We start from the raw sequence: 13,032 nt of genomic DNA, 5'->3' as shown, positions 1-13,032 counted from the left end.
TACCACAAACTACCAGGCATCATTAGCAGTTCAGGTGGGGAGCTGTGTCAGCATGCGTAGGCTGCAAAGGAACAAGTAATAGGTCTATTCCATGCTTAAAAGAGAAGAAAGAAAACACAACATTTCAGCCGTGGAGCCCTCACACCTGAAGAAGGCTCCACGGCCGAAACGTTGTGTTTTCTTTCTTCTCTTTTCATCTAGTGTCATTAGCCAGTTCCTGTCAAAATAAAATAGAAATGGATAACATTCTAGAGAGAGTTTGAAATACCAAGGTACAATTTAAACCATATTTCTTCCACTACAACCACAATATTTTGGAGAGATCGCTGAGCCTAACTGTTCTGGCATGCCCGTTAGCCTCCGTCCTGCTTCAGCAATGAATGCAACGGGGCACATTCTGAGGGAGATGCGGTCAATCAGGTTGCAGGAAAACCACGCTATGCTTTTTTTTGAGATCCTGAAAAGGACAGAGGGGCCATGTATATGTGTGCAGCTGGATATGTAATTGCAGGTGGCGTAGCAAATTCTGCTGAAGCCCCACTGCCTGGTGTGGACGGTAGCTGTGCATGTTGCAGCAGAATTGTGCATGTGAGATCAAGGGGGCATGTCATGTGTTTGAGCACTTCACTCCCTTCCGGAAGCACGTGATTCCCTGAGTCCAAAAAATTTGTAAGTTCTTTGGATGACCTGTGGACCGATCTTTCACGATGAAGAATTCCTTAAGAAGAATAGATCTCGGCCCACCATCCCAATGCCTCCATCTCAAAACAGCAACCTCCCACTGCCCTTAGTCTGCAAGGCAGTCCTTTCAAGTGCGATGATGACGCCGGGACCTTCGTTGCCTATTGTACGAGCTGAACTTTTGTGCTCATCAATTCAACGCTCTTTCCATCAACTCATCTTGTCTTTTGACGCTTCGTGTTTTGTGCTCCTTTGACTATCGGCATATCGGGTGACTGCAAACACTGAAGTTCTTGCTTACGGAGTGTGGAATAGTGTTTTCAAGTGATCGCTGTTCTGTCATGTTGACGCCGAGTGAATCTTTCTTTGGCAACATGGGCAGGCTGACAGCAGCGCGAGCGAAAGTAATGGCAAATTTCTTGACTTATTTCTGAATGTGAATGTTCTTTAGAAAAGGGATGCGGCGTTGCTTCTCCCCCGTGTAAAGGTCACGCATTCCAGACGTGGTTATGAGCGAACAGTTGCCGCAAGTGTTTGAAAAGAGCAAGAGAGGAAGCAGCCCTGCCCCGTGTGAGGATCAAACTCAGGACCTTCAGATGATGAGACTGACGCGCTACCAACTACGCCAACGAGGCCAGCTGCAGTACACAGCCGGAAAGTTTGCCTCATGGATTTCAGTCGCCCGTTCCCTAATCTTTAGACGCCCTCTGCTGGATGTTGCATTTGCCTTTTGATCTCACCGATACTTTTTTGGTCTGTTTCTGTTGCGAGTCTGTTTTTCAGATCTCACCTAGCACAAGTCTCTCTGGCTGAAGTGGCCTCTCTGCTTCAGCATCGTGCCCTCACTCAGCCATTAAAAACGTCACTCGGACTTCTGACATGCTGACATGAAATGTCAAGAGAGAGTGGCGGAGACGCTTAAGGCAGAGAGAAGATGAAGAGGGGGCGTGGCTGCGAAATGATTGACAGCTGCATGACGCTCTCCATGCAAGGCGTGACCACAGGCTAAAGGACACCTTTCGGCACATCAAGCTCTAAGCACACACCTGGAGGACGTGGGAAATGATCCCGCTACCTCTCGCATGCAAAGCGAGCGCTGTACCATGCAAGCTAACCCCCCTCGCTGGGGCTCATGCCTCGGTGTCGCCTAGTGCCGCTTGTTCCCCTCTTACCGGGTGCAGTTCACTGCCCTTCGTCTGCAAGGCAGTCGTGTAATTGCGGCTTTCTTGACTTATTGATGAAGGTCTGACTGGACGAGCGAATGACGCCTCTCCCCCGTCCTCAAGCTCGCTGACAGAATAAAATGGAAAGTGCTGCCGTGGCTCATTGGTTTAGGGGTATGATTCTCCCTTAGGGTGTGGGAGGTCCTGGGTTCAACTTGCGAATGAGCCCTTGTGTGTTCTTTTTGTCCTCGTCCACAAGACTGGGAACTGATATCCACATCACCTTGCAGCATCTGCTTATGGCAAACGATGGAATGTGACTAATGACTGAACGAGCCTGGTGAATACTCATCACGTGGCACAATGAGAGCGTGCAGTCAGCTGTCCAAGGCAGCAACCTCATTGCTCGTTCAAAAGAACACGTACTGAAAACTCATCACCACTATGTCGTAAATGAGCACCGCGATCGCTTGTTGTCATGCGTCCTTACTTGGGAAATGCAGAAGCAAAAACTGCCCTCTCTCAGTCACCGAAACGTGTGCGGCTCGCCTTGCACTCTCTGCGCCTCGCATATTTATGGAGCTGTCTGCTCTTCTTTCTGTTGAAGTACGCAAGTTACGTGGCGTACTGCAGACTATGATGTGCTCAATGACAGCTTTCAAGATTTGAAAACTATGAGCTTGATGGCTCAAGTCGAACGAATGTGGTTGTTACGCAATTGATGATCAAACGCACGTATTCTAACGATTCGTGAGAGTATGTTCTAAAGGTCCCTGGCTCGATCCCGGGTTTCGGCATTTTGTTTCATCGCGCCCTTTGTTCCTATCTCCAGCGCCCTCTGCCTAAAGTGACGCGTCCCTTTCTCAGCCCGAAACGCAAGCGAGACACCAGCAGCAGTCCCTACAGGTTTCCGTAGTGTAGCGGCTATCACGTTCGCCTAACACGCGAAAGGTCCCCGGTTCGAGACTGGGTGCAAACAGCCTATTCTTGCACGCTCCTGCACTTCACAGAGGTCTTGAACCACCAGTCATTTGTTCCCAATGTATTTCCGGTGCCTTCATGCACTCTTGTACCAAACGCACGTTTTTTCTGTACCTGGAGCCGATCATTTGCAATTGGGCTATCCCTACAGACCAAGACGAGCTCTGTCGGCTCAAAAGCAGCGCAACACCTGCGAGAACAACAGAAAGATTAGTACCCAGCGGGGGCCTCTTAGTGAGCCCAAGATCTAATCAAGAATCGACTCCAGAAACAGGGCTTGGCGCATTGTTCCATACTCCGACCACTCTTGGTGTAAACAGGTCCCTCCTGGTCTCTGCATGAAATGCACTTTCCTGCGTTTGCTTTGGTGTAACTGGCTTCCCATGCATGGGCGAATGTGAAGAAGATCCTTAGTAAGTCATTGAAGAAACCCGAGAAGAGGTCGGAGTGGCCTCTGTCGTTCATCAACGATCCAGTCAGGCAGTACTCCTCTGTAAAGCGCTGTTCGTTCACATCGATTGGCTTTTTTTTGCCTTCATTCATGCAAGTAGTAAAAGCAGACGCCCCTATTCTGCCGTGACCCGGATTTGAACCAGGGTTGTTGTGGCCACAACGCAAAGTACTGACCACTATACGATCACGGCGAGTTACCGATACACACGTGGCAGGGCGGAAAAGGCTGTGCTCTCTTCGTGTGACATGATTCGGGAAAGTCCTGACGTTGCATTTCAACTGAGCCCCAGTATACATCGACCCTTCGGCACTCTGAGTGACAACTCTCTTGCGTGTTTTCTCATATTTATGTAGTTTGCTTGCATGATGCCCGGAACAGCAGGGTTGTGCACTCCCATATGGTCTAGCGGTTAGGATTCCTGGTTTTCACCCAGGCGGCCCGGGTTCGACTCCCGGTATGGGAACGTGTCAATTTTGCCTCCTGCTTTCCAAAAGATCAGCACTGTGTACGAAGGAGCCACATTAAAACTACTCAACGTGCAAAACGTGCGAGAAGAGGGGGCGCTTGTTTCCAGCCGAAACTTCTCGCGTGTGAGACGAGCTGACCATCGCTGCAGGAGGTGGGAGGGTCACTCTGGTAGACAGGGCTGACCTTCGGCAATAGGATTTATACTCTCCAAGATGATATTTGCACTTTCTGGAGAGGCGATTTTCTCCACTTCAGTAGCCCGATTTCGTCGATTGCGTGGAGAGGGCTGTAGAATGTGGCGCCGTCTTTCCTGCTCCGTCCATGACAGGCGTGCTGGTCTCTGGAGAGAGAGCATGGTCCATCAGCGCACCCCAATAAAGGCACTGGAAGCAGCTGAATCGCATTGGCGAAGCTCAGCGCTGGGCCGCTGGGCACATCTGACCACAGTTTCCGTAGTGTAGTGGTTATCACGTTCGCCTCACACGCGAAAGGTCCCCGGATCGAAACCGGGCGGAAACAGACCAGACTTCTTCTGTCGCCACGCACAAAAGGGGATTGGGGATTCACCTAGCGCTGTGATCGAACAGACCCACTCACCTCTTAGTGTGGCGGGATCTGCACAGTGCATGTCGCAGCGCATCCTGCTTTCACTTCAATGCGCGTCCTGATGTACCCCGGTCTCCCGCGTGACAGGTGGGGACAGGTGACAGGTCCACGTGACAGGTCCTATACTAACGAGGAAGACATCACTCTCTCCGACCCCCGGCATCGTGTCCCGACCCACCGTGCTGGAAGCCGACTCGTGCTGTGATTCCTTTACGGAGCAGAAATGACAACCGAGGAGCCGAGAGATCATTTCAGCATTTCGCGTCTGAACGGAAAACACAAACGACCAACTCGGAATGATTTGCCTTTGACGCTTATCAAAGCGTTCTTTGTGCATCGAACAGACCCACTCACCTCTTAGTGTGGCGGGATCTGCACAGTGCATGTCGCAGCGCTCCCTGCTTTCACTTCAATGTGTTTCCTGATGTCGAGTCTTGTGCCGTGCGGAGGCTCTGAAAGCGAGAGCAATGAAAAGGTGCACGACGCTGTGTTAGAAAACAGAGAAGTGAAAGGCAGTCCTTTCTCTAAGGAGGTAAAAGAAAAGCTACTCCCCGTCGGGGAATCGAACCCCGGTCTCCCGCGTGACAGGCGGGGATACTTGCCACTATACTAACGAGGAAGACATCACACGCTCCGACCCCCGGCATCGTGTCCCGACCCAGCGTGCTGGAAGGCGACGCGTGCTGTGATTCCTTTACGGAGCAGAAATGACAACCGAGGAGCCGAGAGATCATTTCAGCATTTCGCGTCTGAACGGAAAACACAAACGACCAACTCGGAATGACTTGCCTTTGACGCTTATATACCTCTTAGTGTGGCGGGATCTGCACAGTGCATGTCGCAGCGCTCCCTGCTTTCACTTCAATGTGCTTCCTGATGTCGAGTCGTGTGCCGTGCGGAGGCTCTGAAAGCGAGAGCAATGAAAAGGTGCACGACACTGTGAAATAAACATTAATAAACGCATATATAACGTCGAAAACACATCTAACACTAGGAGTATACAGCACTCTGCACAGTGTACGAAGTAAATTATTTTCGCAGTAATTAATTATATTTACTATATTTATTATACACGTGTAAATTAATTACTGCGAAAATAATTTACTTCGTACACTGTGCAGAGTGCCGTATACTCCTAGTGTTAGATGTGTTTTCGACGTTATATATGCATTTATTAATGTCGTCGATTTTACGGTTGCAATTCGACGTTGATTATACGTCGAGGCGACGTATATATACGTATAGCCGTATTTTCGCCGTGAATATACGTATATTCGACGAATCAATGCCCACAGCTTGGCATACAAGGGTTTTGCGGAGGGGTCTTGCCACCTGCCTGAAAAAAAAACAGTAAAATGTTTGAGTGCCTATAGAGTTTCTATTTTTATTTTCTTGAGAAAAGTTGATACCATTTCCTGGAAACCCCGTCCCCCATCAGTGCGCGGTGCCCGGGGAAAAATCTGTAGGGGGGCGTCTGAAATTCTGAGCGGGGGTGATATTTCGGTTGAAACGGAGCTGTACGGTGCAGCTACCCAAATGAAATCTCGCAGCTATGCCATTAATTAGTGCTTTATGATAGAAGATATCGACTAGCAATCTGGTATTTGCGATGAAGTTCAGTTTCACATTTTTCGTCACTCTCACTGGAGAGTATTGCCTGGAGCGAAAAGTACCATAAGCGTTCATTTTTGCAGCTACATGGACGTTCTGAATCGTTAAGAAAAAATGTTGTAAAACCAACAGAAAGCACAGACTGCTATAACTAGTCCTAGTTATATAACGATTTTAAGTATAATGATAAACTACTGCAAGGAATCGGTCCACCTGAGCAAACAGGATCGTAATGTTGACACTCAATAACGACACTGATATGTGCAGTTCCTGGACGGATAGCCCTCCTGCCCATCAAACAGACTGAGTGACTGTTCCTGTCATTTAGTGTTGTCTGACCATTGACAAAGTACAACTATTTTTTTAGGGCGCAAATTAAGTTAGGTAAATCTTTTTGCCCAAAACTGAAGGGGCAACATTCCCCCCTCCCCCCGTGATGCCAGGCCTGTCCCCATCCTATTCCATAATGTCATTATATATAATACCATACAACAGTGACCGATCCTTACTAACTACATGCGTTAAAATTGCACATCAGCTCATAGCAGGGGGCACATAGCCGCGATGTATTATCAATGTTATATTTCAACCATAATATCGACAACATTAATAAACGCATACGTTGAGAAAATATCGAACCCAGCATATTTTCCGGTTATATACCACAATGCATTGCTAGTATTCGTTGGTCACAATTTTGGACACATTTTTCAAACGTAGAAGTATATCCGCAAATATCTCAGCAATCCTCTTTTGACGAGTAAGTATGAACAATAATAATACTATCTGAATACATACAGATCTTTCTTAATATTATTTTGATTAAAATAGTACGTGAATAAGCAAAAAATGGCACATAAAATAGTGTGAATGGGGAAGATGACACAAAATCGTTTTGCCGTTTCTCTATTCTTATTCTATGTTGTACTTTCAAACTTTGGGTACTCTTTAATTAGGACAGACTTTATTGCTCAACTGCTATGATGCAAGCCAAATTTCATACATTTATTTCAGTTTTGAGCTTAGTAAACCGTTCACTTTTTAGATTATACTAAAGAAGATATTAATCATCATTTATTTGGGAAGTAATATTATATCATTTTCTCCTAGCTGCGGTGCTGAAGTCCCACCCTACATCAACAGAAAAAGAAATAAAGGAGCATGCAATGTGTTACTTGAAGAATGCATATGAAAGACAGGGGGCCAGGAGATCTGGACACTGAAAATAATAGGTTTTTGGTTCTAACTGTTAGGACAATTAGACAGGGTTTGCAAATAGTGGAAAAAAATCATCTTAACTTCCATTGTAATATTTTTTTTTCTTGGAAATATAGAAGTTGTACATTTTAAAATGTATATTTGAATCAAAATGTGGTTTTGAGTTAGTGTGTTAATGTAATTAGTTTTGTGTTTGTCATTACTATACTGTATATTGCCATGTTACCAGAATTTGTAGCTGAAGTTTAAGACTAGTTGTGTTTTTTTATGATTATTGCCCATATGTTGATTGTTGATTGATTGTATACAATGTATAATTTGAAATACATATGTTTCAGGTGTGAATGTGTATTTTCAGAATACATTTCTAAATCTAATCATTGGCTTGGTTTACTTGTTTCTACACCTATAAAATCTATCTTTGATGTATAATAGACCTCTACCCATATACGTATAATAGACCTCTGAAGTTATACGTATAATAGACCTCTAACCATATACGTATAATAGACCTCTAAAGTTATACGTATAATAGACCTCTAACCATATACGTATAATAGTCCTCTAAAGTTATCCGTATAATAGACCTCTAAAGTTATCCGGAACTCCAACCATATATGTATAATAGTCCTCTAAATTTATCCGTATAATAGAACTCCAACCATTTATGTATAATGAACGTCTAAACATAGACGTATAATTGACGTATAACTTTAGACGTATATTAGAATTTCATTCTAGACGAATTGTAGACCACATTTAGACGTATAAGGTATGCGTTTAATAGACGTATATTATACGTCTTTTGCCCACTGGGTGGGCTCCAGATGCACATGGAAGCAATCAAGTGTTTCATCCGAGCTGTTTCAAAGACTGCCCAAGAGCTTTCCTTTCACAGAGGCGCAACGATTAATGATGGGGGTGCACCCTTCAATGCGCCTTACGACTCTAGGGAGTGATTGAGACGATTCGTAGCGTGTGCTCATTTCTCTCTATTCCCCGTGTTGCAGTGGTAGGATGACGTAAATTACTGCTTCGACACGTAACGGCATTATAATCACGTGCAGGAGCTGAGGGCTTTAGTTTTGTTTCGTTTTCCATGACGTTCGTAAGCGCGCAAATCAAAGGCAAGTCCTGCGTCTAACACGAACGTAAATGCTTTTGAAAGTGCAGTGTGGTGCAGCTTGTAAAATCCTTGTCCACATTTGTGGTTTGTTGATGTTTGTTCTGTCTGCCAAAGTTGCATTTTGACATCCGGACGGGGGGACTTTATCATTTGAACGTGAAGCCAGCCTTAAACCCTCTGAGGTGTGTCTGTCTGCCGGCACGTATCTTGTGAAAGGTATTTTTTTTTAACGGAGAGCAACTTTAAAAAGGTATCCGCAGCCACCTCGCAGTCCGTGTTTGATTATAGGAGGAATGCGGCGGCGGCGAGCTCGCATTTGTCGTGCTCGAGTGTTTAAGGCGATGGGATCGAAATGCGTTGGGGACTCCCCGCGCAGGTTCGAAACCTGCCGACTCCGGCGTCTGCCGCATGTCGCCTTGTGCCTGCGCGGCAGAGGCGAAGTGCCGCTTCTCCTTTCCTGGTACTATAACAACGCGAAATCGCTTGGACCTGCTGCCATGGACATCAATTCTTCAGATAACCACACACTTTGCCTTCGCACCTCTGGTGCTCTGCTTATGCCTTTGAAAACCTAATGAATAAAGCTGAAAGAACCGACACGATATGTAGGTGCTGGTAAAGCACGCAGTAAAGAACTGTTAACAGCAAGGGTTTCAGTGGGTTAACTGAGGAGAAGGCGTGATCGCTAATTGTTGACTTTTTATTTGGTGTTAGAAACACTCTTACTGTGCATGACGTGCAACAAATGTAGCCACAGAAATTGCATCACGCTTTCATGTATGCTATTGCAAACACCAACGTTGCCTAGATAGAAAACCGAAATAGCCGTGGGTTTGCTTGCTGGTCTGAAGGATCTCTCTTCGAATCTCTATCATTTGTCAATGGAAGTAAAAGGCGCTGCAATCTGATACGTTCAGAATCAAACCCGCAGCTGTTGTTCGACTTTATTTCTTGACTAATTACAACTGAGTGTCGCATGAGCAGTTACATAAACTTGTCTGGTATATTTGAACACAAATGCCGTTCTTCAATTAAAACTAACAGTACATTGTCAGGGACATTCAGTTCTATACAAACAAGAGACAGACAAGAGAATATTTCTACCGTTCATGTGGACTACGTGTTGACTTACTGATCGGAATAATTGAAAGGTTCGGGCTCATAGCCGATGCAGTGCGTGCTAATTAGAACAGCAACGCTGAGCTCTCAGCACCGTACTGAGCCCAGGTGTTTTTCTAAAGCTGTCAGGTGCAGTTCATTTACATGAAGGAAATCTCTTACTGGGTACGATTACAATGCAGTAAGTAGCACAGACTACTTAGGGAGCAGCCCGATGTGTTTAAAAATGACCCGAGCCAGGTAAGAGTCAAACCTACAATCTCCTGATTCGTAATCAGACGCCTTATCCATTGCGCCACTGGACCTGGTGTAACACTGCAGGACTGTAACCCAGTGAGCTCAGCCCTGCAACTAGTAAAATATTACCCCCGGTCCATTCTTTTCCAAAAGTGAGAAACACCTGTTTTCTACATGTTGTCTGTTTTAAAACCATATCTCTTTAAACCAAACCAAAGAGTTTGTCTTTTGCACTGCTATTCTGATTCATTTCGATTTCAAAGAAAAAAAAAACATTACCTTCCAAAGCATCATAAAATTGTCCCTTCTTCCAGACTCTACTTCTCTCTTGTAGTAGTACAGCAGACCTTTCCAGGTGAGCAGATCACAGAGTCCGAAATGAGCTTCCTCAATCAAGCAAAGTACCTGAACATGACTCTGTCATCATAAAAGCGCCCCTGTAATAAAGAAATTAAATCCGAAATCAAGAGGGCAGTTGCCTACTGAAATACAAGAAGTCATCAATTTTAACCTAGCAACACATTAAAGGCTGCATCTATACAAGTACGATTCTAGAAATGCTCACCAGATTACGTTTTAAGAAGGAACTGTGCCTCAGGTTCCGCCGAGATCTTAACTCGGATGGCAGGATTCAGAGTCCGGAGTGCGGACTGATGGCGCACGGAGGGTCCATATACTGTGGATCCCTCAGTGATCTTCCGCGTATTCAAACCACCAGCGTGTGACTCCCCTGTCCCCGTGACCTCATTGCTCTGCTCTCTCCTCTGTGCAGCCGAGCCCGACTCACGGTAAAGTGAAAAAAAATATGCCCTCAACGTGAGATTTAGTCTGGAGCGAGGATAGATGTTACCTTTTTATCATTGAACAGGATGTATGTGATGTGGCGACTAGGTTCAATTTTGTATCCTCTTTAAAAGATTAAGGACTGGGGTGAGCGTGATTTACCAGCTAAGAACCCGACGTGCGCACCGTTTAAGCTGCATAGACTCGGTCGTTTAACTCTTCTCCATTAGTAGGGTTAAGGTTAAAGAAAAAAACATTGCTGACTTCTTTTTTTTTTGCCAGCCGCTAGCGCTGATTAGCAAGGTTTGTATTTCATGTTTTGCAAGTTGCATCCATTTTAAGAAAAACAAGTCGCGTTAAAGACAGGAAATGAATACTTGCATTTAATTAAGTCTAGCCGTAGGCGGTTGTCCATAATGACCAGTACTGTTCAAGAAGACAGAACAAAGAAGGCACCGCTGGGATTCGAACCCAGGATCTCCTGTTTACTAGACAGGCGCTTTAACCAACTAAGCCACAGTGCCCCGGGAGTGTTGTCCTTTTGCAGCCACTTGGACACACCTTTAGAAAAACATTTTGTTAGGCATTCTGCCTCAGCCTAAACACCTATAGCTTGCAAAGCGCATGCTATTAGACAGGCACCTCTGCAAGACCTTAAGAGTCTCTTAAACTAGTGATAGTAAGGTGTTCCCAATGGGTGATGTTCGGCTTTCAAATCATCTCTCCGTGGAAGCACCGAGATGCAGCTGTTTAAGGCTTAGAAGCAGCTGACTGTTTCACTACCTAGCTGATCACTGTCAGTCAGGGAGCTTAGAGGTGAAAAGCCTGTCTGAGAGACAATTCGCCGTCGATCAGTTCAATATGTTCCGTACCAGCTCGGCGCACCCGAGATCATCTTGGTAGCCGTGTAGCTCAGATGAGTGAGAGCTTGTGTGTATTTACCACCGTGATTGGATGCCGGCCCTTCTCAGGTCACAGTAAACCTTCTGCTCAAAAAAAGTGAGGTAAAACCTCACTCTGCACAGTAAAACCTAAAAAAGTGAGGTTTTATTTAATCTCTGACCAAGGGAAACGTTTCATTTTTTCAAAGAAATGTTTGTTAAAAAATAAAGTCATAGTTCCATGGGATTCAATCATAGACCGTGTGACATGGAAGTCAGGAACCTAACCCACTAAAGCACTACAGAAACATTATCGACAGACAATGTACAGCGTGTACTATTCTTGTGTTGCGGTACATGAATATAATTATATCGTTATTAATTTCTAATTTATAACTTTATTAACTTTATAAATTAACTTTATAAATTTATTAACGTTATTAATTAATTTCACGACGCACAGACAGAGCGTGGGGAGCCGCCGCCTGCAAACACAGCTCCAGGCAGGACTCCGCTCTGCAGGAGCCGCAGAGCAGAGGAGATGGGGGCAGCTTAGCTCCTGTGCAGAGACCTGAGCTGCTGTTGCTGTCGCTGTCTTTTCTGCACTCGGGGTAGGAGTGAATGTTGAGTTGCCCTTAGAAATGAAGCAGAGCACTTCAACGGCACGGGTGTGTGTGTGTGCGCCCTGGTGATTCTGGGAGACAGATCGAACCTGGGCTAAAAGAGAGGAGGCTTAGCCCTCTTCCATTTACTAGTTCAAAGTTGTACAACCCATTTGTATCTGCTAGGCGGCGCAGTCGTCGTGCACAAAGAACGCTTTGAAAAGCGTCAAAGGCAAGTCATTCTGAGTTGGTTGTTTGTGTTTTCCGTTCAGACGCGAAATGCTGAAATGATCTCTCGGCTCCTCGGTTGTCATTTCTGCTCCGTAAAGGAATCACAGCACGCGTCGGCTTCCAGCACGGTGGGTCGGGACACGATGCCGGGGGGTCGGAGAGAGCGATGTCTTCCTCATTAGTATAGGACCTGTCACCTGTCCCCACCTGTCACGCGGGAGACAGGGGTACATCAGGACGCGCATTGAAGTGAAAGCAGGATGCGCTGCGACATGCACTGTGCAGATCCCGCCACACTAAGAGGTGAGTGGGTCTGTTCGATAACAGCGCTAGGCGAATCCCCAATCCCCTTTTGTGCGTGGCGACAAAAGAAGTCTGAAGTCCGTTTCCACCCGGGGACCTTTCGCGTGTGAGGCGAACGTGATAACCACTACACTACGGAAACAGTGGTCAGATGTGCCCAGCGGCCCAGTGCTGAGCTTCGCCAATGCGATTCAGCGGCTTCCAGTGCCTTTATTGGTGTGCGCTGATGGACCGTGCTCTCTCTCCAGAGTCCAGCACGCCTGTCATGGACGGAGCAGGAAAGGCGGCGCCACATTCTACAGCCCTCTCCACGCAATCGACGAAATCGGGCTACTGAAGTGGAGAAAATCGCCTCTCCAGAAAGTGCAAATATCATCTTGGAGAGTATAAATCCTATTGCCAAAGGTCAGCCCTGTCTACCAGAGTAACCCTCCCACCTCCTGCAGCGATGGTCAGCTCGTCTCACACGCGAGAAGTTTCGGCTGGAAACAAGCGCCCCCTCTTCTCGCACGTTTTGCACGTTCGAGTAGTTTTAATGCGGCTCCTTCGTACACGGTGCTGATCTTTT

General features: G+C 46.1%; 5 non-coding genes across 5 annotated transcripts; 2 read left to right on the top strand and 3 right to left on the bottom strand.

Annotated features, from left to right (window-relative positions):
• Positions 1 to 1,243: 1,243 nt before the first annotated feature.
• On the bottom strand, positions 1,244 to 1,316 carry trnam-cau (transfer RNA methionine (anticodon CAU)). Its single transcript has one exon. It is a non-coding gene; the product is annotated as a tRNA-Met (tRNA).
• A 2,354-nt stretch (positions 1,317 to 3,670) lies between these two features.
• Positions 3,671 to 3,742, top strand: trnae-uuc (transfer RNA glutamic acid (anticodon UUC)). The gene has a single exon. It is a non-coding gene; the product is annotated as a tRNA-Glu (tRNA).
• Positions 3,743 to 4,193: 451 nt separating this feature from the next.
• trnav-cac (transfer RNA valine (anticodon CAC)) lies at positions 4,194 to 4,266 on the top strand. Its single transcript has one exon. It is a non-coding gene; the product is annotated as a tRNA-Val (tRNA).
• A 634-nt stretch (positions 4,267 to 4,900) lies between these two features.
• Positions 4,901 to 4,972, bottom strand: trnad-guc (transfer RNA aspartic acid (anticodon GUC)). The gene has a single exon. It is a non-coding gene; the product is annotated as a tRNA-Asp (tRNA).
• A 5,925-nt stretch (positions 4,973 to 10,897) lies between these two features.
• On the bottom strand, positions 10,898 to 10,971 carry trnat-agu (transfer RNA threonine (anticodon AGU)). Its single transcript has one exon. It is a non-coding gene; the product is annotated as a tRNA-Thr (tRNA).
• Positions 10,972 to 13,032: the final 2,061 nt, after the last annotated feature.

Source organism: Lepisosteus oculatus, unplaced genomic scaffold (genome assembly GCF_040954835.1).
Source record: "Lepisosteus oculatus isolate fLepOcu1 unplaced genomic scaffold, fLepOcu1.hap2 HAP2_SCAFFOLD_64, whole genome shotgun sequence".
NCBI classification, from domain to species: Eukaryota; Metazoa; Chordata; class Actinopteri; order Semionotiformes; family Lepisosteidae; genus Lepisosteus; species Lepisosteus oculatus.
The sequence above is the reverse complement of the archived record's forward strand: the minus strand, read 5'-3'. Positions and strand labels throughout refer to the sequence as shown.